This window comes from Myotis lucifugus, unplaced genomic scaffold, assembly GCF_000147115.1.
Source record: "Myotis lucifugus unplaced genomic scaffold, Myoluc2.0 scaffold_253, whole genome shotgun sequence".
In the NCBI taxonomy this organism is placed as follows: Eukaryota; Metazoa; Chordata; class Mammalia; order Chiroptera; family Vespertilionidae; genus Myotis; species Myotis lucifugus.
The window spans coordinates 1314851-1336871 of record NW_005871301.1 but is presented as its reverse complement, the minus strand read 5'-3'; the positions used below and the strand labels follow the sequence as shown (position 1 = coordinate 1336871).

Here is a 22021-nt window from a genome sequence, read left to right as displayed (position 1 = left end):
TGATCGATGCCTAACTGCTCCCCTGCCAGCCCAATTGCCTCACTGCCCTCCCTGTTGGCCATCTTGTGGCTGTGGGTGCCACCATCTTTGAGGCGGGGCAGTCAATTAGCATATTCCCTCCTTATTGGCTGTGGGCGCCGCCATCTTTGCGACAGCATGAGGGTCAATTAGCATATTCCCTCTTTATTAGATAGGATACGTTTCTTCTCAATTGAAAAACACACACACCACACAGAATAACGAGAATAAGCAAAATTTCCTACTCGGGGGAAAACCTCCTATCTATCAATTTTAAATTAGCTATCCATCCCATTAGAGTCTTTCTCTGTTGTGGCTTTATTACTCCAGGAACGCAAACGTAGACCAGGAACGGTGTGCTTGTGACATTTGATATCCTCTGGTTGCCCATGTGGTTAATCAATCTCAGAAGTAAATGCTTTGGAAACAGACTTGCTTAGCCTCCCAATGTTGACAGTGATCTTGTTCCAGTTTCTAATCCATGGACAGGTTTTAGCCACAATAACGAGAATCAGGATCTACCCGGGAAGCCTTCAGTCACGGCAGCCAAACAGGTTCTCATAGCAGCCCAAGCCTCTAAGTTTTGCATGTGGCACCCGGGCAGAGATCAAATTTGGACAACAAGCCCTAGGGCCTCTTGTACCACCCATTCCAAAGTTTTGTGAAACCTGAAAGAAACATGTATTTCCCACACTCTTGTTTTTCACAGCAGCCATTTTTGGAGATTGCAATTTTTTTCTGGGGAAAAATAGCTCATAAATATTCCTTCAGAATTTAGTCAAGTATTTATGACGTTAGCTCAGAGACAGAATTGTTGGCAACACTTCATAAATATTCCTGACATTGTGTCTTAACGCATCTCCTCTTCAAAGTCACAGGAAGTACAGTCCAGTGCTCATGTTCTCTTTGGAAAGAGCAGGACACAAAGCTCACAGGGAGTGCAAGGGGATGTTGGATGTTTGCAAAGTTGGCTTCTGACTATTAGGCTGAACTCTAAACTAAAGCTAAAATCATCAGAAGGTCAATAGTCATAGGTAAGATGAACCAGATGCCTGAAAAATCCTCCTCTTAAAAAAATATGAAGGCCCGGCCAGGGTAGCTCAGTGGTTGAGCATTGACCTATGAACCAGGAGGTCATGGTTTGATTCCTGGTCGGAACACATGCCCAGGTTGCCGGCTCGACCCCTAGTGGAAGGCATGCAGGAGGCAGCCGATTGATGATTCTCTCTCATCGTCGATGTTTCTCCCTCTCCCTTCCCTTCTCTGAAATAAAGAAAAACATATTTTAAAAAATATGAAGGTGATTTACTTTATTTGTGGAGAAAACAAATTTCTCTCCTGTTTTTGATTTTTCAGTGACTAATCAGTTATAAATAAATTAAATAATGTGGGCATTTTCTATTTCCTCATGATTGATTGAATGAAGAGTTTCGCTTGGCTTTAGGCCTTCACAGTCAGGCTCCTTTGCTTAATGAAAGGTACTTTCAATGATTAACTGACTGAAATACCACATTTGACAGAAAAGGTTGAAGTATTTGCATAGTGCCTGTGGCTTTGCCTGATAAATGTGAAACTCTTTATCTGGTTTTCCAATAAATAATTTGCCCACATTGTAATGAAAATGATAATGGAGGGTCCTGAATGTTATGCAAATGCCCTGCTCATCATGAATTATCTAGGTAATTGCAACAGTTCTTTGCATTGTGTGAGCGGTAGTGATCGAGCCAACAGGTGCGTAGCAAAATGGAAATTTGCTAATATAAGTTGACTGGAACATAGGGAAAGCTGATGATAAATAGTGAAAATCTCTCTCCTTTAAATGCCCATAAATCATAAAGCACATTATGACCTGAGAATTAATTTGAGCTGAGTTTTGAAGTGAGTCAGAAAGAAAGTTTCCTAAGGTTTGCGTTACTTTGTTAATTTCATCTAGTTTCTAGTTGTTTTATATGCCCCAATCCCCCTACAGATGGTTCTGCTTAGCCTTCCTGTTATTGTGCCACAAAGTTTCCATTTATTATCACCTTGCTTTTCTCTAGCAGAGTAAAAAGGAAAATGCAATTAGGTCTTATGAATATTTTTCCATCAAAAGTGGGACAGTAAAACACAAATCTAGAAGGTAATAGCTCTTCTAGAAAAATCAAAGAGTGTGTGTGTGTGTGTGTGTGTACCTGAAGAGTAGATCACATGCAAAGTGTATCTTTTCAAAAGGCTAAAGTTAAACTACCATCATGTATCAAACCTTGTCTATTTCTTTTCTTAATAAAAGACCACATGTCATTTTGGTTTGAGAACACGACTTTAAACAGGAATCGGATTTTCTCTTGATGTTTTGTACTTTCCTCCTGTTCTTGCTTTCTTCTACTTGTTTGTTTCTTTAGTAAGAAGTAATCATTCAAAAACAGCGTCTCAAATAATTGTTTTTTCTTCCTATGCCTAGGCTGCATATAGTTGTCCAAGGTCCTGAAGCACTGCTTACAGCAGTGATTTTCAACCTTTTTCATCCCATGGCACACATAAAGGAATCACTAATGTTCTGGGGCACACCAGTTGAAAATATGCTGGCTTAGAGTATTGAATCTTAATCTTGGCCTAATATTGAAGTCCTCTGGGGAGCTTGATGGACCCTCCCTGCTTAACAAAACAAAACAAAAAAACAAAACAAACAAAACTTCATATGTAGGTCTCATTCATACAGATTTTGGTTTACTTAATCTTTAAGAAGCTCACCAGGAGATTGTAACGTTTGAACTAAGTTGAGAGCCACTGTCTGTGGTCATGGCTGTTTCGTTCTGATACTGCTGTTTAACTTCTCTCTCTGTGCATAATTTATTATTATTATTTAAAAATTTCCTTCCTTGGTGAAGATAATTTGTGATTTTTAAATAGTTATAGGTCAAAAAAATAGTTATAGGGCCACTGTTTTTTGTTTCATGGTGCACATAAATAGAATTTTTGGCTGGCCTATTATATTTCTGTCAGATACAAACATTTCCTCCTGTTGGAAGTGTTTTTCTGATATTTTAAAAAATTATTTCTGGTATTTCATGGAACCATATCATAATTAGATAGAACCTGTTTCCAGCTCAAGTGTTGCTGAAGACTTGAGGGAATCGGGAAAGAGCATTTATTCTAATTAGAGAGAAATGTGGCCTCTGCAATTTGTGACAAATATTATGGGGTAAGAGGGTGAGACTTGTATTTGACCCAAACCCTGGAATACGATTCCAGTTTAATCATTCAGAGTCCCCAAAGGGAATATATAGTAACAGAATAAAATGGTAGCGCCAAGGAGCATTTTTTATTATGCCCTGGCTCTAAAACTACTGTAGAACTTTAATGGTCTATGCTGAGCCACAAGGAAAACTTATTTTTTTCCATCTTAAGCTGTATGAAGACCATCCCCCTCGCCCCCCGCCCCCCCCAACTATTTTCCTAGTTGCCCTTTGGAATGATCTGGGATTTTAAAAAAATACTGTTGCCCTGACCGGTTTGGCTCAGTGGATAGAGTGTCAGCCTGCGGACTGAAGGGTCCCGGGTTCGGTTCCGGTCAGGGGCATGTACCTTGGTTGCGGGCACATCCCTAGTGGGGGGTGTGCAGGAGGCAGCTGATCGATGTTTCTCTCTCATCGATGTTTCTAGCTCTCTATCCCTCTCCCTTCCTCTCTGTAAAAAAATCAATAAAATATATAAGAAATAAAAATAAAAAAAATACTGTTGCTTGAGTTCTCTTCCTTGCCACCAGAGATATTGGCCAAGTTGGAATAATATGTAGCTTGACTAACGGGATTTTAAAATTCTAACAAGGTGGATTCTAATGTGTAGCGAAGGATAATAACAACTAGTTTTTTTCAATTAAATGCACCCCCCGAGTCTGAGATCCTTGTGCTTCCATGGCAAGGCCTGAGCACCAGCAATGATTTAAAAAATGAGAAGTTCTAGAAGCCTGCAGGAAGCAGTCATCTCCAGACTCACCTTCCCTCAGGTAGAGGTAGGTCTAAAAAGGGAGAAGGGGGTCAGGAAGAACAGAGACAACAGATCTTCCCCCAGGACATAGAAGGACCTGTTCCTGTCTTCCTTCTCCAGATCAAAGGAATCAAGAGGTTGTGGTGAATAATAAATAATAAATATAAATACATAACAGTTGAATAATAAATAAATTAAAAATATCTATATTCTAGCATTCAGTGTAGAGCAGGGGTCCTCAAACTTTTTAAACAGGGGGCCAGTTCACTGTCCCTCAGACTGTTGGAGGGCCGGACTATAGTTTAAAAAAAAACTATGAACAAATTCCTATGCACACTGCACATATCTTATTTTGAAGTAAAAAAACAAAACGGGAACAAATACAATATTTGTATTTGCATGTGGCCCGCGGGCCGTAGTTTGAGGACCCCTGGTGTAGAGCCTAGCACATAGTTAAGAACTGGGTCTGTGCTAGCTGTTTCTCCTCCTCCTCTACCCCTCCAACCCAGCTCACCGCATAGTTTTACTATTTGCCCCAGAGCAAAGTTTAGAGAAAGGTAATAATAATGGCTTCTCACATTTATTAATTATATGCTAGGCACTTTGTAGACATAATTTAATGCAATTTTCACATTAACAATCTGGTATACCTCATTGTATATCTCATTTTATAGGCGAGAAAGCTGTGGCTCAGAAATGTTAAGTAATGTGCCAAACAACCTGTTAATAAATATCACATGATCTCACTCATTTATGGAATATAATGAACAACATAAACTGATGAACAAAAACAGATCCAGAGACAGAAGAGCATCGATCAGACTGTCAAACCTCAGAGGGAAGGTAGGGGAGGGTGGGGGTAAGGGGGAGAGTTCAACCAAAGGACTTGTATGCATGCATATAAGCATAACCAATGGACGCAGACAATGGGGTGAGGGCATGAGTGTGTGGGGGGGTAGTGGGGGGATAAAGACACATATGTAATACCTTAATCAATAAATAAATTATAAGTAAAAGAAAAACACACACACACACAGAAACAACTAAGAGGCAATTAAAAAACAACATAAAACAACAACCTGTTAATAAATATGGACATAGGATTTTAAACCCAGGCTTATCCACGTTATAATTCTTTGTTTTATCCGAGAAATTAGATCTCCTTTCTTCTTGTTGCCATAGAAATATTACAGCCCCTAAATATTATAAAAACAGCAGTTTCCCCCATGTTTTTCTTGGTTGACCTGTTCTCTGTCAGTGGTGTCTTATTTGGATTCTGGGTTTCTTGTACAGCAGCTGCTTTCCTCTGGTACTGCTCCTTCAGCACTTCCAAACATCTGAAAATTTGGGTTAATTTAATTCCATTTCCACGTGTCTTCTGGTTCTTAAATCCCAGCAGTACAGAACACATAAAACAGCAGCAACAGATATCCCTGCTTTAGCAGTCGAAGCAGCAGTTTCCTCCGAGTAACGGGTCCTTTGATAAAGAATTGGAACTTAACATATATTGTATCCTAGATCTACATGTTGGTAAGGGCTGTAGCCTAAGGCCGAGTTTTCTCTGGGAGAAGTTGATTGATAGAGTGACCAGAGGAGAGCAACAGGAAGATTTCTTGGTTCCAGCTGTGCCAGGTGGTCATCAATCTCTGCCAGTTTTCCAGCGTGGAGGACCTGTGAACCTACAACTCAGCTGGGAGGACTCTCCCATCAGGAAGTTAATTGTGACACGATAACTCTTGTGCTCGGGAGGGTTACAAATTGTCTTCTCTCCACAGGTGGCATCTAAAGCTCCTGTCTTTTTGCTCCTGTTTACGGCTCCTATAGTGGCACTGCCCATCCTCAGATCTTTCCCGAAGTCTCTTTCTTCCTTTTGCTGTTTATTTTGTTTCTTTCAAACGCCAACATTTTCTTTCCACCTCCCTTTTGGGTTTATGGGTTCTATTTTGTATTTCTGCCTGATTCTTTATTCTCCAAATTCCCTGGTTCTGAAAGTATGTTTTAAGTATTAGAGATATGGCTGAAGACTTCATTGTGTGGTCCTAGAAGCAACACTAGACTAGGGATCTAATACCCTGGGCTGTGCCCACCTACCAGTAAGTAGCTTTGGAGAAGTAGATTTGGAGAGATGATGTTGTTGTAGTCCAAGCAGGTCAAACTCAAAAGCTAACATGGGCCTAATAAACAAGGTTTAAGTTTATGTGGGCTGCAATAACTGCACAAATTAATAAGCGTAATGCAAATAAACCTATTTTTCTTGTTCTCCAAAAGCAAAATATTTCCTGTTGTGCACACCAAACAAGTCAGTCCAAGACTAATGACGTGGCAAGCAGCTGCTAAAATATTCGCTGCTAGTATTAGTGGAGAGAAATGGTGTGCCTGTGTGTAAGGTGTGTAAGGGAAGTGAATGCAACATGATTATAGTAATCAGTCATTAGTGAACGTTGCAGTTCATTATTAATAATCTATAATAATAAAAGCATAATATGCTAACAGACCGAATGTCCTTCTGGATGACCTTTGGACGAAGCTGGCTACGAGGGAAGCCCAGGTCCCAGGTGCCAGAGGGAAGCCAGTGCTGGCAGCTGGGAGAAGGAAGGCCTACTCTTGCACAAATTTTGTGCATCAGGCCTCTAGTTATGTATAAGAGGATATTGTAAAAATTAAGTTATGAAATTTAAAAATATATATATTTTATTGATTTTTTACAGAGAGGAAGGGAGAGAGATAGAGAGTTAGGAACATTGGTAAGAGAGAAACATCGATCAGCTGCTTCCTGCACACCTCCTACTAGGGATGTACCCGCAACCAAGGTACATGCCCTTGACCGGAATCGAAACTGGGACCTTTCAGTCCGCAGGCCAAAGCTCTATCAACTGAGCCAAACCGGTTAGGGCAAGTTACGAAATTTTTATTAAAATGTTTCTTACACATTGTTATATTGGCTGGGCCGCAAAAATATTTGTTGTGGGCTGCATGCAGCCTGCGGGCTGCGAGTTTGACTTACTTGTTGTAGTCCATTTGTTCATGGTATGGGACATGAGGTACTCTGACTGGGCCTGCATTACTTAATCAGTCAGCTATAGTGTCATGAGAACTGTTGTCCTTCTGGGATGGATTCAGTTGTCCTGGACTCCTTTACCAACCTTGGCCAAAAATGAAGTTAAAGGTGTGCATAGTAGTTTTCTAGGCCCTTTATGAGTGTATCTTTCAACCTCTCTGAGCAGAGGCAAATGACTGAGTTGTGTATAAAATAAGCACCACAAAAATGGAAAAATAGGTAGTTTTTCTTCCCCTGACAAATTCTATTTTATTTTCTGCCTAGAATAATATTAAGGACTAATTGAATTTTATTCCCATCAGCTGGTGAAGTCCCTTTCTTTGAATAATTTATGCAGCAGAGCAGTGGGGACCACACCCATGTTTCACTCGTGGGTAAGCTCTATAGGCATAACCTCAAGATTGTCCCTTGGTGCCCTAGCTGGTTTGGCTCAATGGGTAGAGCATCGGCCTGCAGACTGAAGGGTCCCAGGTTCGATTCCGGTCAAGGGCACATGCCTGGGTTGTGGGCTCGATCTCCAGTAGGGGCCGTGCAGGAGGCAGCCGATCAATGATTCTCTCTCATCATTGATATTTCTCTCTCTCTCTCCCTCTCCCTTCCTCTCTGAAAAAAAAAAAAAAAGATAGTCCCTTGGGGTCCAAATGGTCTGTCCCCCCCGACCCCAATTATAAATCAAGATGATATAAAGTGATGACATTATAGGAAAACATTTACCTTCTCATTTGTGCAGAGAGGCAGGCTTCATTTTTTCCCCATGAATATTTACAGAGTATCAAACATGCAAAAATTCATGTGATGCTAGATAGAGTAAGGTCTAAGACTGAAGAACTGTTCATGTTTTTGTTTATGCTACTTTCCATAACTTGTGGGAATAGGCCAGCCTAAACCCCATGGTATCATGCTCTCCTACTGAACGTTTTTCATAATTAGGTGCTCCCAGATGAAGGAAGCTTCATGATACAACAGCCATGGCCTCAGTAGGCTGAAACAGATTATCCAAAGGCTCCCAGAAATATCACTACTAGAATAAAATTTAATTTAGCTTAACCGGCATTTCTTGTTCATTATATGAGTCCAATATTTGCTAGTGTAGGATGAGCATTAGTAGCCATGGCATATTTTAATATTCAAGAGTAGTTTCATGGTGTTACATACAAAGTATTGTGTTTTTTGCACAATTAGGGAATTTGTTTTCTGTTGACTCCAGTTGGGTTGTGACTGCCCACTAAAGTACTGACATGCCAAAGTACACTGAGAAAGTGGTGTTGAGTTTAAAGAAGGGCAGCTTCAGACAGACAAACACATGGCATTCCTTTCCTGGCAAGTAAAGTCATATTTACAGGAAATAATAGGGGAAGAAAACTATTTATAGGGACTCTAAAGAGAACTTTATGTATTTGTAGGTTCAAAGTCTAAGAATTGTATACAAAGAATCACAGGAAATATGAAACAACAAAAAGGCCTCCTCACACCAAACATTACTAGGAAAGACATAGGGAATACAGAGGGTGATAATGAGGAGGACATCAACTTGAAATTTCCTTATCAACATTGTCATCATCACCACCACCACCACCACCACATTGACCTATTTAGTGTTTACTGTGACTCAGGCTCTGTGCTAATGTATGTGTTTTAGTTTACCTAATTTTCCAAAGAACTATCTGAGATTGTTCCTCTTATGCTGGTTTTATAGATAGGAAACTGGAGAGGTTAACTACTTTGTTGAAGATCCCACAGCCATATGTAGTGGAGCCATTACTCAACTAGATTGTTCTGCCTTAAGATCTATCTATCATCTATCTATCTATGGATATAGATATATTTACATATATATAGAGCTAGAAACATCAAGGATGAAAGGGAATCCTTGACTGACTGCCTCCTGCACTCCCCCACTGGGGATTGAACTGCAACCCGGGCATATGTCCAGATTGGGAATCGAACCATGACCTCCTGGTCATGCTCACTGAGTCACACCGCCCGGGCTGCCTTAAGATCTTAATTATCAGACTACATGAGCTTATCATTAAATGCTATATACTATATAGTTTCCATTTCACCATTTGGGCTCATCTTTCCCAACAAATCTGTTTGTCACCTTCTGTTTATAGTTAAATATGCCATTCAGGTACATTTATGTATAGCTACCCACAATGAATGGACACTTTTTACCCATTGCACTCAAAATTCTGGTAACTGGAGTTGATACACACAACGTTTTCTATGGAATGGTCTGTTTACAAGACTTAATTATTTCTGGACATGCTGCTATTATAGTCTTTATTACAATAATTTGAAGCCCTTTTCCATTTATAAAGGAAACTACTAAGGCAAGCATGTAAGATCAGCCACAAAGGCATTTCTTCTGTTGAAGCAATAGAAATGTCTTTTAAAGTGAGAATACATTGAAAATCTTCAACACTTCCTCTTTATTGTTCCCTTCTCAACTGGTTGGATTGTCATTACAGAGTTTGGGTTCTCTGGGAAGAACTGTCTTGTATTAAACTATCTTGATAGCAGGGCTCTTGTTGCATCAGCAATGACAGCCTGCCAGACTGTTTTCTTCTGTGTAGAATGCTGTTGCTAGCTTTTTAATCATCGTTTTCTTCTAGAGATTATTCCTCTTCTAAATAATAAAAAATAAAGAATCTGGTTTGTTTTTGTGGACATAATTGTATTTTGAGTATGGTTTTGGATATTTCATTTAAATATGATTCTATTGAAGTGATTACCTTTGGATCTTTGTGTCAGAAATAGTGATGCTTGACTGATAGTCTAGTTCTTCTGGTTGCTCTTCTCTCTTCCCATCATTTTTAAATCATGCATGTTGTGGTCTAAAAACATTAAAAAATGTTCCTTTTATAGCATATTTCCCCTTTGGATTTTTGCCTTCCACTAAAGGTTCAGGGACAAAATGATCCACTTTTCTGTTTCTGTTCTTTGTAAAAATTATGAAATAGCCCTGGCCGGTATGGGCTTAGTTGGTTGGAGCATCATCCTATGCACCGAAAAGTTGCAGGTTTGATTCCCCATTGGGGTGAGTACGGAAGGCAGCTTATGTTTCTCTCTCACATCGATGTCTCTCTCTCTCTCTCTCTCTCTCTCTCTCTCTCTCTCCGATAAAAAATAATATTATAAATAATAAAAATTATAAAATAGCCATTTATTTATTTATTTATTCATTCATTCATTCATTCATTCATTCATTCATTCATTTGTTTGCCTGTTCAGATTTTCATGTCTAGGATTCATCTTATTGAATTCATCTTATTGATAGGTATCACTGCTTTTCTCTTAGGTATTCAGAATATTCTTTGTTATTTTGAAGCATGAGAGAGAGAAATAAAAAGGGATGCTTATCAGTGGAATTTGAGGTCATTTTGAGCAATTGTTATTTGTGGTTGAGGCTAAGTTTAGCCTTCTGAAAGGCAAGAGTTAAGTTTGTCCCATTTAACACCAATGATTTTATAATATTTTATACTGGTTTACATGTGTATATGTATATGCATTTTATTTTAGAGTATCATTTTGGTAATTTGTTCTTAGCATTGTTTCTTTTCCCAGAGTTGTCTTACTGTCTCTAGAAGACAGTTCTACCCATCCAGGGGCCATCTGATTGTAGTAGGAATATATTAGGGGAATACTAACCCTTTGACTTTGAGAATTTGACAAACCTCATTGAAACAAAGTAGCTGTAGATATTTCATACAAATTATGACTGAGGACTGCTATGCCATCAGTTACCAAGGCAGCTACTCTTTCCTCTCTCTCTTGAACCACAGGCTCTCAAGTGTCTGCCTCTTTCTTTATGTTGCTCCATTCTCTTCTTCTACAGATTAGTATCATCTATTTACACATTTATCTCTACCCAAATGCTGAACTCAGAGTCACATCAATTATATTGTATTTTAGTTCAATTATATTCTACCCACTGAGTACAACTGAGATATCTTTTAATTTATATTCTTGAAAAGGTACTTGATTGGTTGTTGGCTAGACAATGGATGGCCAGGGCTTGGCCCTGGTGTCTAATATTGATCCAATCAATCACAGCAATGTTGCAATGGATAACTTTTGAACTTCAGACTGCTTTGGGGTTGAGGGCCGTGCAGGCGTATTGACAGACTAGAAGTAATAGGAATGGTGACTGGCTAAGGAGGGAAGTGCTCTTGAGAAAACCTATTTTGTTTACAGACCAAATCGCCCTTTTTGTTTAATTTATAAATAAACTCAGCCGTGTGTTTTAAGAAAAATACCTCATCATATCTGTAACCTACTTTCACTGACCTTTTAGGCCCTTTCAATTACATTAAGAGCAATTGTATAGGACTCTCCTTGCTTTCTCCCTATTTTATTATTTACTTTCTTTCTGTCTGGCTGTTGGCCTTCTTGCTCATGTAGATACCAGTGCAACCCTTTTGGTTAGAAGGCAGATCTGTTGGCTTTTCTGGACCCTGACTCTTTCCTCTTCTAATCCCTCAGGGAGTTTATCCCACTTTAACTGAGGTTTTTCAACCCAACTCCAGTACTAGATTATTTGGACCCCCTTTGAGGAGACATCGTTTGAATGTTTAGCTTACTTGTGCCATTTTCCAATTTCTAAGAAGAGTGTATGGAAAGTTTTAACTGGCAGAGCAGTTTCTTATAACTTTTTGGTTATGTCTCAAAAGTAGGAGATAAATTATTTTCTTAAACATAAATGAAAAGTAAATTAGCACTTAGGCAGGAAGCAGACAGGACTATTACAGGGAGAAATCTAGGTCAGCAAAGTCATCTTGTTGGAAGGGCATCCTAACCAGGACGACATCACTTCAGGCTACAGATATTAGTTAATTGCACTTACAAATTCCTCGTGTTCAGATTTTTGACATTTTATCTTGGCTACCTTTGAGGCCTATATTAGAGTTTTATTTGAGGTGCAGAGAAATCACTCACTTCACAATTATCTCGCAGGCCTCTTGATAAATTCATCATTGGTCTTTCTATTCAAGGACTCAATAATAAATCTGCATCCCATAATGGCAACATCAAAGCGCAGATGCTCTTCCTCTTCTGCCCAAGATCTATGCCCTGACACAGGATATTGTGTCACATCTAATCCCAGCACACCGAGCAGTTATTCAGTGTGTACAGCAGCCTGAATGAATCACTTTATCAGCCTTCAAAGTCAGAGTTAGGAGCAGAATTGCTTATGGAAGTTTCAGCGCTCAGCCGCACTGCACAAAATGATTTAAACCGGAGTCAGAGTGCAAAATTTGGGGACTGATGTGAGCAATGATGAGGTGTCCTACATTCCTCAGGCTTTTTCTACCTGTGCTCAGGGAACGTGGCTAGAACAGAGGATGATAGGTATGAGGAGGAACAAACAGTGAAGTTTCTGTGTCACCTTTGGTGAGCCATTTGGCCTCTTTGGAGCTCCATTTCCTCAGTAAAATTAAAATGTTGGATGAGATTAGCAGTTTCTAGCTCAGGCAGTGGGTTGCTTGGGTGTATTGTGATTGGTTGCAATGTGTGTCACAGGTAATTTGTTACAGATTACATTAAAAATAGAGGGCTCTGGCTGGTGTGGCTCAGTTGGTTGAGCATCATTCCAGGCACCCAGAGGTCGCTGGTTCAATTCTGGTCAGGGCACATGCCAGGGTTGTGGGCTCCATCCTTAGTAGGGGGCATGCAGGAGGCAGCTGATTGATGTTTCTCTCTCATCATCATCGATGTTTCTCTTTCTCCTTCTCCCTTCTTCTCTCTCTCAAATCAATTAAAAATATATTTTAAAAATGAGTGAAGTTTGGGAAATAATTTAGTTTTTAAAGAGTGAATTCAAGGCTGTTCTTATGATTCCTCTCATTTGCTTTCATTGAGGTCTGTTTTCACAATTAAAAGAATAGAGGGGTGTATTAGTTTCCTAGGACTACCATAATAAAGTATCACAAACTGGGTGGCTGAACACAATAGATATTTATTCTCTCACAGTTCTGGAGGCCAGAAGTCCAAAATCAAGGTTGTGGCAGGGTCCTGCTCCCTCGGAGGCCTGTAGGCTGCAGTCTGGGGAAGCATGAATCCTAAATAACATCAGTCTCCTCAGCAGCCAGTGGGGAACTGTCCGGCCACTTGAAAACAATTAGCTAAGGCAAGTGTTTGCTTTCTTGGAGACACAGCTGTCTCTTGAGAAATCAGTCAAACCTTCTCCCAGTTGAGGACATTACCTCCTCTGCCTTCTGATTATTTTTGGGGGAGTCCTTCGTTTGGTTTTGGGGTCCAACTGGCAGAGCTGTTTAGATGGGCCTAACTGGGTTGTATCCCATCTTCGCGTTTTCCAGAGAGCGCATTTTCTTTCAGATCCATTCCAATGCGCATCACTCCCACTCCCAATAGTTTTCGTTCAGAATTTAACGTTGAACATGGTAGACTGAGAGCGTTTTCTGCGGTTTGTGCTCAGAGAGAATAGTGACCTGCATTTCAGACTTAAGAAGTTTGGAGGAATTACCTGCTTTTATTTAACACGCGAATACAATTCAATGCAGACTTCTGGAGGAGGGCCCATCGCGATTACAGGCTGGTGACCGGGGTGAGCCGGCTGGGAGGGGAGCCCGGCCAGGAGCAGAGGCCAAGTTTGTGGGAGGACCAGCAGGGAAACCAGAGCAGGGCTGGCGGAAGCTGTGCCCCAAAGGGCGAGACCCGTCTTCTCTCCCCCCAAAACCATTCCCAAGACTTTGTGGCGCGGCTGCTTCCCCAACAAGCCGGCCAGAGGATGGTTGAGATTTTTCTGCTAAAAGGCGCCGCCCTTGCTCCTTGCTGGCGCTGAGACCTGGCTCACCACACCCCCGGGACTTCCCGTTGGGTTTGGCAGCCCTGGTCCAATCGCCTCGTGCAGCCAGCGGGCTATGCCCCAGCAGCTAGCTCAGGCTGTTGTCCATCAGATCACCTCAGCTATCAAAGCCTCGGCGGAGGCGGAGAACACCTTCTACGAGGACATCCAGTATGTGCAAGTGCCCGTGGCCAACGCGCCCATCTCGGGCCTCTGGGCTTCCTGGGCCCCGTTGCAGAGCTCACCCAGGGCGTGGAGACGAAGGCGGGCCGCCCCCTGCTGGGCTGCTCATCTGTCTCTTCTCAGAGCCTCAGGAGGCATCGGCCAACTCCCTGCTGGACGCCCCAACTGGACCCAACCCTCGCCGCGGTCACATCCAGGCACATCCAGGTCCAGCGACGGCTTGTCCACTTAGGAGTTCAAGCTGTTTGGCAAGAACACCGTGCACATGATCAGTTCGCCGCTGGGGAGGATTCCAGATGAATACGAGGAGGAGGTCTGTGAGAAGGACGTCTCTCTACGAGAAGGAGGTCTACGAGAAGGAGGTCCGTTTGATGGCAGCCAAACGGAAATCGACCCCGGCCACCCGCTGTCCCCGAGGTCAGAGGTTCGGATTTGCCGTTGATCCCACAGCAGGATCTGAACTTGAACATTCTACTCTAGCTGATACAGAAAAGCTGACGATGGCTTTTATAAGGACCAGAAAAAAGGGAGGGCAATTGCAGTTTTTAACCTTATAAATCCATATCTTTGGAGAATAAAACAGTAAATGGAAGGTGGTGAAGTGTTTCCTACCATGTGAGTGACAGGGCAGAAGGGCTGGGGCCGGGCCAGAGAGGAGGTGAGGCGGTGCCCACTCGCTGCTCCATGCATGGGGCAGGCCTGGAGCCAGTCAGCCAGAACCCCACCTCATTCTTTGGAACCCAAAGCCAGAGCCTCAGGCCTCATGGCACCTACTGTACCGCTCACACGAAGTGCCAACCTCCTGGATAGGGAGCCTCAGGCCACCTTCTTCAACCTTAGTGACCCAACTCGGAGTTTTTGGATTGGGTTTAAGCATAAGATAATTTAGAAGAAAGTATTTCATTATGTAAAATTAAAAAAAATTCTTTTGAGCTGCTCCAGATGGCGAAGTCTCAGGCTTTTGGTGAAAGGTGGCATTAGGCCCTTTCTCTGGGACATGTGCTGAGAGACCTGACCTCAGGCTTCAGGGTTTCCTCTTCTAGGCCTTGGCTGGAAGGTCAGAGCTATGGGCGGGCCCAGCTCTGTCACCTCTGTCACTTCCCCTTCAGGTAACCTGGGACATCTTGGAGGTTCAGTTTTCCCACCAGTTAAAGCAAGGACAGCCTTTCTCTCACAGGGTTGTTGTGAGGATTAAATGATCATTAGCAGCGTGCCTGGTCCATGGCCCATGCTGAGAGTAAAGGGTGGCTTTTGTTATTGCTGATGCTCTCAGGCCCTGCTGGTCCAGGGTCAGCACACTCATTCTCATCACAGCATTTGCTCCATCTGTGCACAGCTCTTTATTTACAAAGTGCTTTTCTGAAGAATCATTGTGTGGAGGAGAAAAAAGTTTAAGGTCTACCAGCCTTTTCAGAGTTCCCCTTGTGTTTAATTCATGTGTGTCCATGGGTTGTGAGGCAAGGAGCTTGATTCCAGCTCCCCCTCAAATGCCTTGTTTGGAATCGCTGACCATTAGGACCAGTGCGTCAGTCTGGCTAACCCCTGAGACCCATGGGGGCACTTGGGATTCACGGCTAGGCCTTAGAATCTGGGGCGCCCTGCCAGGAGCAGAGGCGAAGTTCAAACTCCCCAGGTACCTGGGGATGTGGCTTGGGTCGAGCTATTCTGATTGAGAAGTCTGTAGAAAGACAACATACGAGACAAACAAAAGCACAACTGCTCCAGGTGACGCAGAGCTCAGGGTCCAGAGCCCAGTGGAGCTGAATGTTCTTTCTCTCCAAGTGCACCCCTGGCCACTGCCACAAATGGATTGCCCCATCCCCCCTTTATTCTTTTCTTTCCCAGTTAATAGAACAAGAATATTCTGTCAAATAGGATCACGCCCTCTAGAGATAAAAAGAGGCCAGAGCCGAGAAGCTAAAGAACACCGGTTTCTACCACCTGGTAAATAAGCTCTGGCAATTGGCACTTTTAAGGTTGTGTCTAAGTCACCAGGGAGTCTGGCCATGTCTGACCTATAAGGATTATCAAGATATGAGATGACATTTTAGGGCAGCAGTAAACTGCCCTTCCCTTTAAATTTCTCCTGCCTCCTCACCACTATGATTGTATGTGGTTACAGTGTTATGTAATTTTCCAAGTTATTTTATAGCTTTTAAAATCTTGAAAGCCTCTTTTTTTGACCGATTGTCATGGGGTAGTGCCTTACTTTCCCAAGGCTGTCATAATAAATTACCACAAATATGGTGGCTTCAAACAACAGACTTATTCTCTCACAGTTCTGGAGGCCACATGTCCAAAGTCAAGATGTCAGTAAGGTGTTTCCTTCTGCGGCTCCCAGAAAGAACCGTGCTGTGCCTCTCTCCTGCCTCCTGGTGGCTGCTGGCAATGCTTGCCATTCCTTGGCTTTTAGATGGATCATTCCAATTGCTGCCTTCATCTTTACATGGCCTCTTCCCTGCGTTTCTGTGTCTTCACTGTGTCTCTGTGTCTCCTTTTGTCTGTGTCCTCCCTCATAAGGACACTGGTCATTGGATTTAGGGCACACCCAGATAATTCAGGATGTTTTATTTATTTTAAATATGTTTTTATTGATTGCAGAGACAGGAGGGGAGAGGGAGAGAGAGATAGAAACACTGATGAGAGAGAAACATCCTCCGGCTGCCTCTTGCACACCCCCCACTGGGAATCAAACTGGCAACCCAGGCATGTGCCCTCACTGGGAATTGAACCAGTGACCTGACTGGGAAGGAATCAAACCAGTACATAAGATGATGCTCAACCAACTGAGCCCTGCTGGCTGGGCAGAATGTTGTTGTTTTTTTTAAAATCTCAAAATCCTTAATACTGTTGGCAAAGACCCTTTTTCCAAATAAGACCACATTCATTGGTTCCAGTTAAACATATCTTTTTCAGGGGCCACCATATCAACCCACCATAGGTAAGATATGCCTTTGGTTAGTAACACCCCTTATGTTTCTGTGAGCCAAATACTTTCTGTATTATTAAATAACTAGAGGCCCGTTGCATGAAGAGATTTGTGCAATAGGCCTTCCTTCCCCTGGCTGCCGGCACCAGTTTTCCTCCGCCACCTGGGACTCAGGCCTTTGGTCTGGCCGCAGCCAAGAAGCCAAGCCTCTTCAGTCTTCAGTCTTCAGTCTTCACTCCGTGCCTGCGTATGCAAATTAACCGCCATCTTTGTTGGGTTAATTTGCATAGTCACTCTGATTGGCTGGTGGGCATAGCGGAGTGACACCAATTTGCATGTTTCTCTTTTATTAGTGTAGATGTTGTCTAGTCCTCTAGGGGTTATGGCCATAGTGAGGGATGAATCTTGGACTCACTGGTGTCCACTGGTACCAGCTATGCCAACATACAAAAGCTGACTGTTAAACTTTCAGGAATTTTGCAAGCCAATTGTTTCACACAGTCATTATTAAAATTTAAATTATAAAAAGTTAGTTAAATAAGTTAAATTAAACTAAAATGACATTCACTCAAAACTCATCACTTCCTAATTATTTGACTCCATTTGACTATTATGTTCTCTTGAGGTTATTTACATCTTTTATATCTGTGTGGTGGGTTAGTGAGCATCTCTTCCTGAACTCCAAGTGCAGTCACATTGATAGCTTGAAATTAGTCATCGTGGGAGTGTTTACACCATGAAAATTGGCAAGTGCTACACATCAGGGCCTACCCTCTCCCGCAGAGCTGGTTGTTAAACAATTCTCAACACTCTGCTGATCCTGGTAACCATGACAGTGTACCCTGGAAACTTCTGAACAAGAAATCTGCCTATGATTATGGATACAATGTGCCCTGGATGTTTAAAGTTAACTATGGTTTCAGTGATCAACTCATGAAATATGTGTAATTAAATGTGATTTACAATTTTTATTTTTTAAAAATATATTTTTATTGATTTCAGAGAGGAAGGGAGAGTGAGAGAGAAACATCAATGAGGAGAGAGAATCATTAATTAGCTGCTTCCTGCACGCCCCCTACTGGGGATGGAGCCTGCAACCTGGGTATGTGCCCTTGACTGAAATTGAACCCAGGACCCTCCAGTCTGCAGGTCAATGCTCTATCCACTGAGACAAACCAGCTAGGGCAACAATTTTTAAAACTACATTATGACTCCACCTATTACTAAATTCACAAGTCGAAAAAAAATCCGTTGCCAATCTACAAGTCCTCACTTTTGTTTTGGAAAATACCTCAGATGATAACAGATGTTTTCAAGAGTGCAAAGTTGATAGTTTGTAAATACTTGCAAACCTTTTATATGGGCCAGCTCAGGGGTAAGATGCCAAAGATGCTCCGTGAAGCTTGGAGTTGGCCCGGCTTTTAACTTGCTGTGATCTAATGAAATATTTTAGTTTTATAGACTTTTTCTGTTTCCTTTGTTATGCACTGGCACCCCAGGCATTAGCTGGAAGTGAATTAAATGGCCCCAGAAGCCATGATTTTGCAGCCAGCAAGATATTAGAATCGAATTGATTACCTGGAGGTGTTTGCATATGGAAGCAGCCCTCCTACCTATTCATTTCCATTTTAACCTGAGATGTATGTGGATAGCTGGTTAATACCCTCAGAGGGTTTGATCCCTCTGCCCATGTGGCTTCTGAATCTGGGATGAATACTTAAAACCCATAAAAGAGAAATCATAAATAAAAGCAAATGTTACAGAGGAGAAATATACTTCTAAGTATATTAGAAACTATAACCTTAGGCAGTGTCAAATAAAAAAACCAAATCCAGACTCAGGTAAGGAGAGACTTTATTTGAAAAGACTATTATAATTAGAGGAGGGGATTATTACAATAGAAGGAAAGGAACTATTGCGATAGGAAAACACTGACCATAATATGCATAAGCGTCTCAAAGACCAAGCAGAAAGGGTCTTTCTTTTATAGGGAAGAGTAAATAAGCCTAGAAGGAACTGGTTGTGGGGAGTGGGGCGAGCAGGTGGTGGATTGAACAGATGAGCAGGAAATGTCCTTTTGGTGGTTAGCTGATTCTCAGGAGAAGCTGTTAAGGCCTCCCCCCACTCCCCACTTCCCAGCGGTTCCTTAAGCTCCCAATGCTTGCTTAAACTCAAGGGCAGGCCAAAGTTCAGGGGCCTGGGGAAGAGGAGCCTGAGGAAAATTTGCCTGGCCAAGTTAGTGGGCATTTCTCAGATCATTCAGTGGGGGCAAACAGATCAAGTAATTATTTATAAGACAAAGAATGAGAATTTGGGGGGCCTGTGTCTGGACTTGTCATGGATAAACATGGGGTCATCTGTGGGGTCTTTCATAAGTCCCATTGTTCCCGGTGGAAGTTGAGTTCTTGGGGTACTGTTACAAGAAGAATTTTCAGAGGCCCCCACGGGAGGATGAGATAGTGTAGAGAGCTTTATTTCCATGGAATTACATGTCTGAGTTTCTAAGGTCCCCTCTCCTTCTGTCCCGCCGTAGAAGTATAGCTGGGGCTTCTGTAGAGCTAAAATCAGAGCCAGTGTCCAGAGTTTCCTTTCCATATTGAAGCGAGTCCAGTCCAGCCTCAGGCTAGCTTAGCTTATGTTTCCCACTGCAGTCGTTAGTCCATTGTGTGTGGGGTCCACGTGGCCGTGGGCCATACGGGTGAATACAAAGAGAGCCAAGAGTCACAATAGTCATAAGTACAACAAGATCCCCAAGAGTGAAGAGAGCATTCCTTTGTTTAGGGGATTATGCATTCCCAAATTTTTTGGGCTTGCAGTGGCCACACCCATTCTGGCCAATGATCTCTGTTCCCAAGTGTGACTGACAAACACCTTTCCTAGTCACCCCAACTTCACTGGACATATATCTGTCTCCCCTTAGTTGGACCCCTCCCCGCAGTGATAGGCTGGTGTTTCCCTGGGGAAGGTGAAGTTGCAGCTTCCTGGTGAAGCTGCCCAAATGACATGTCTATGATGTCTGACCTTCCCTTTGATCCTTTCCTATTATTAATAATTAGCTAAGTATAATGGTATTAATATATGGAAGAATGCTTCTTTACAGTATTAAAAAATAAACTGAGGCATATTAAAAATGTTAAGCATTTATTTGAACAAAAGTTAATTTGAACTTGGAAGTGCCAAACCAGAAGAGTTTAGGAGCGCTCTACCAAAACAAGCTTGGGGAGACTTTTATAGAGAAAGGCACACAACAAAGTAAATTATTAATTGGCTATAGCTTAAAGCTTAGTTGGCTGTTTATCATTGATTGTCCTTAGGTTTCAATATTGTAATCCTTAAGCATTTATAGGTTTTGATTTTAGTTTGCTTATGTAGGCTCCCAAGGCAATAGAGCCACCCAGACTAATGGCCTCTTTAATTAATTTAATAGCATTAAGCTGTTTTCTGATATGCAAAAGGGTGATGATGGTAGTAGCTGTGGAATTTCTTGATCTCCCTGTTTTCCAAGAGTGTAGGGTTCCAGTAAAGTTCAATCTTTTCAGCAGCTGATTCAATTCACTCTGTATTCTACATTGGACTTTGGCTTTAATGCAGTGCTCTATTTGAGAAACTGTATCAGATATTTATGTATATATATATATTTTCTCTCCCTCTCTCTCTGTCGGCATTGCTAGCAAGAGAAAAACTTGGTCTTGGGGCATGAAGTCTAAACCACCAACATTATAGAGCATAACTTAATAGTTCTTGATTCAGAAAGCACTAAAGAAACTTCTTGCCCATATATACAGGGTGTCCCAAAAATATATACACATTTTGAATGATTATAAAGTCAGTGTTTATTAACATACATAACATATGGTTCCTTTTCAAAATTAAGTGAGTTATCAGCTGTTAAAGTGTGTATACAATTTTTGGGGGGACACCGTATATTTTATATTAACCTTTTATTTTAAAAAATGCCTCTGGAATTGCTTGGTGGGTGGAAGTAAAAAAATTTGCATGGGTCAAATAGAGCTTGTAACTTCTATTGCTGTTACAAAGAATCTGTCTTGTCTTCCAACACAGAGTTCCTACTGCTACCTCCAAGATGTGTGATCTCACCAAGATATTTTTGTAATTGGAAACTGCTGTCATTCAGACTTTGCAATGACCTCACGGTATTCTGAAACCTGGGTAAGTTTCCTTTCTGAAGCCAGCATAAAATCAACCTTTCTTTCCTCCTTCCAGTTTCTCCCTTTCTCTCCTCCTCTCTCCCATCTACTAATATTATCACTTTTTATGTTGGAAGCATGATAGACAAATTACCTTCTCCATAAAGAGTTGCAGTACCTGGACTACCCATTTTCAATTAACATTACAGCAATATACTAGTAGAGCAGAACTTAATACTGCTCGATTCAGAAAACATTCAATAAACTTTTTGTCACACACACACCCCCACACCCACATCCACATTTTGCATACATTTGAAATGAAATGAAATGAATATTTAGGAGATTGGTTGGTCCTGTTGGAAGAACATGGTTGTAAAACAAATTTTTTTAAACCTGCATGGCTGAAAGCCTTTTGAATAGAAAGGGCCATTGCTAGCAAGAAAAAAACATGGTCTTGGGGCATGAAGTCTAAACTACCAGCAGGGCTAGTGGAAAAGACAAACATGCCTGGAGGCCTGCATCTGAAGGGCCTTTTCATTCTTCAAGGAGGAGGAGGATAGATGTAGGTGGTTTTGAAAGAATTTGCATTGGCTACAGATAAGGTGGGTGGGAGAGGGTGAAGTGGGGGAGGGCGGTTCTGGGATAGGTGCAGGGTCTGTGAGGAAGACGGTTTGCTCCTTTGGGTTGTGGATAGTTCATGTGTAAGTAAGAAGTGGAGGCTCCTGGGATGTGGTGGCACCTGGCTCTTCTCTTTTTGATGCCACCTGGAAGTTAACTCAAAGTCCCAACATACACTCAGGAATGTAAGTAGTTTTTGGTTGCTTTTGCCCTGCAGTTGTTAACCGATGAACTCCTCCCCTTGTCTTCCCTCTCTCTGGCTGGCTGTAATTTAATTTAGGACATCTCAG

At 41.9% G+C, this 22021-nt stretch overlaps 1 long non-coding RNA gene across 1 annotated transcript in view; it reads left to right on the top strand.

Annotated features, from left to right (window-relative positions):
* Positions 1–21121, top strand: part of LOC106698862 — a 37508-nt gene extending 16387 nt beyond the window's left edge. Inside the window, exon 3 of the long non-coding RNA XR_002831687.1 lies at positions 21025–21121. This is a non-coding gene — a long non-coding RNA (uncharacterized LOC106698862). The remainder of the gene's footprint in view (positions 1–21024) is intronic.
* Positions 21122–22021: the final 900 nt, after the last annotated feature.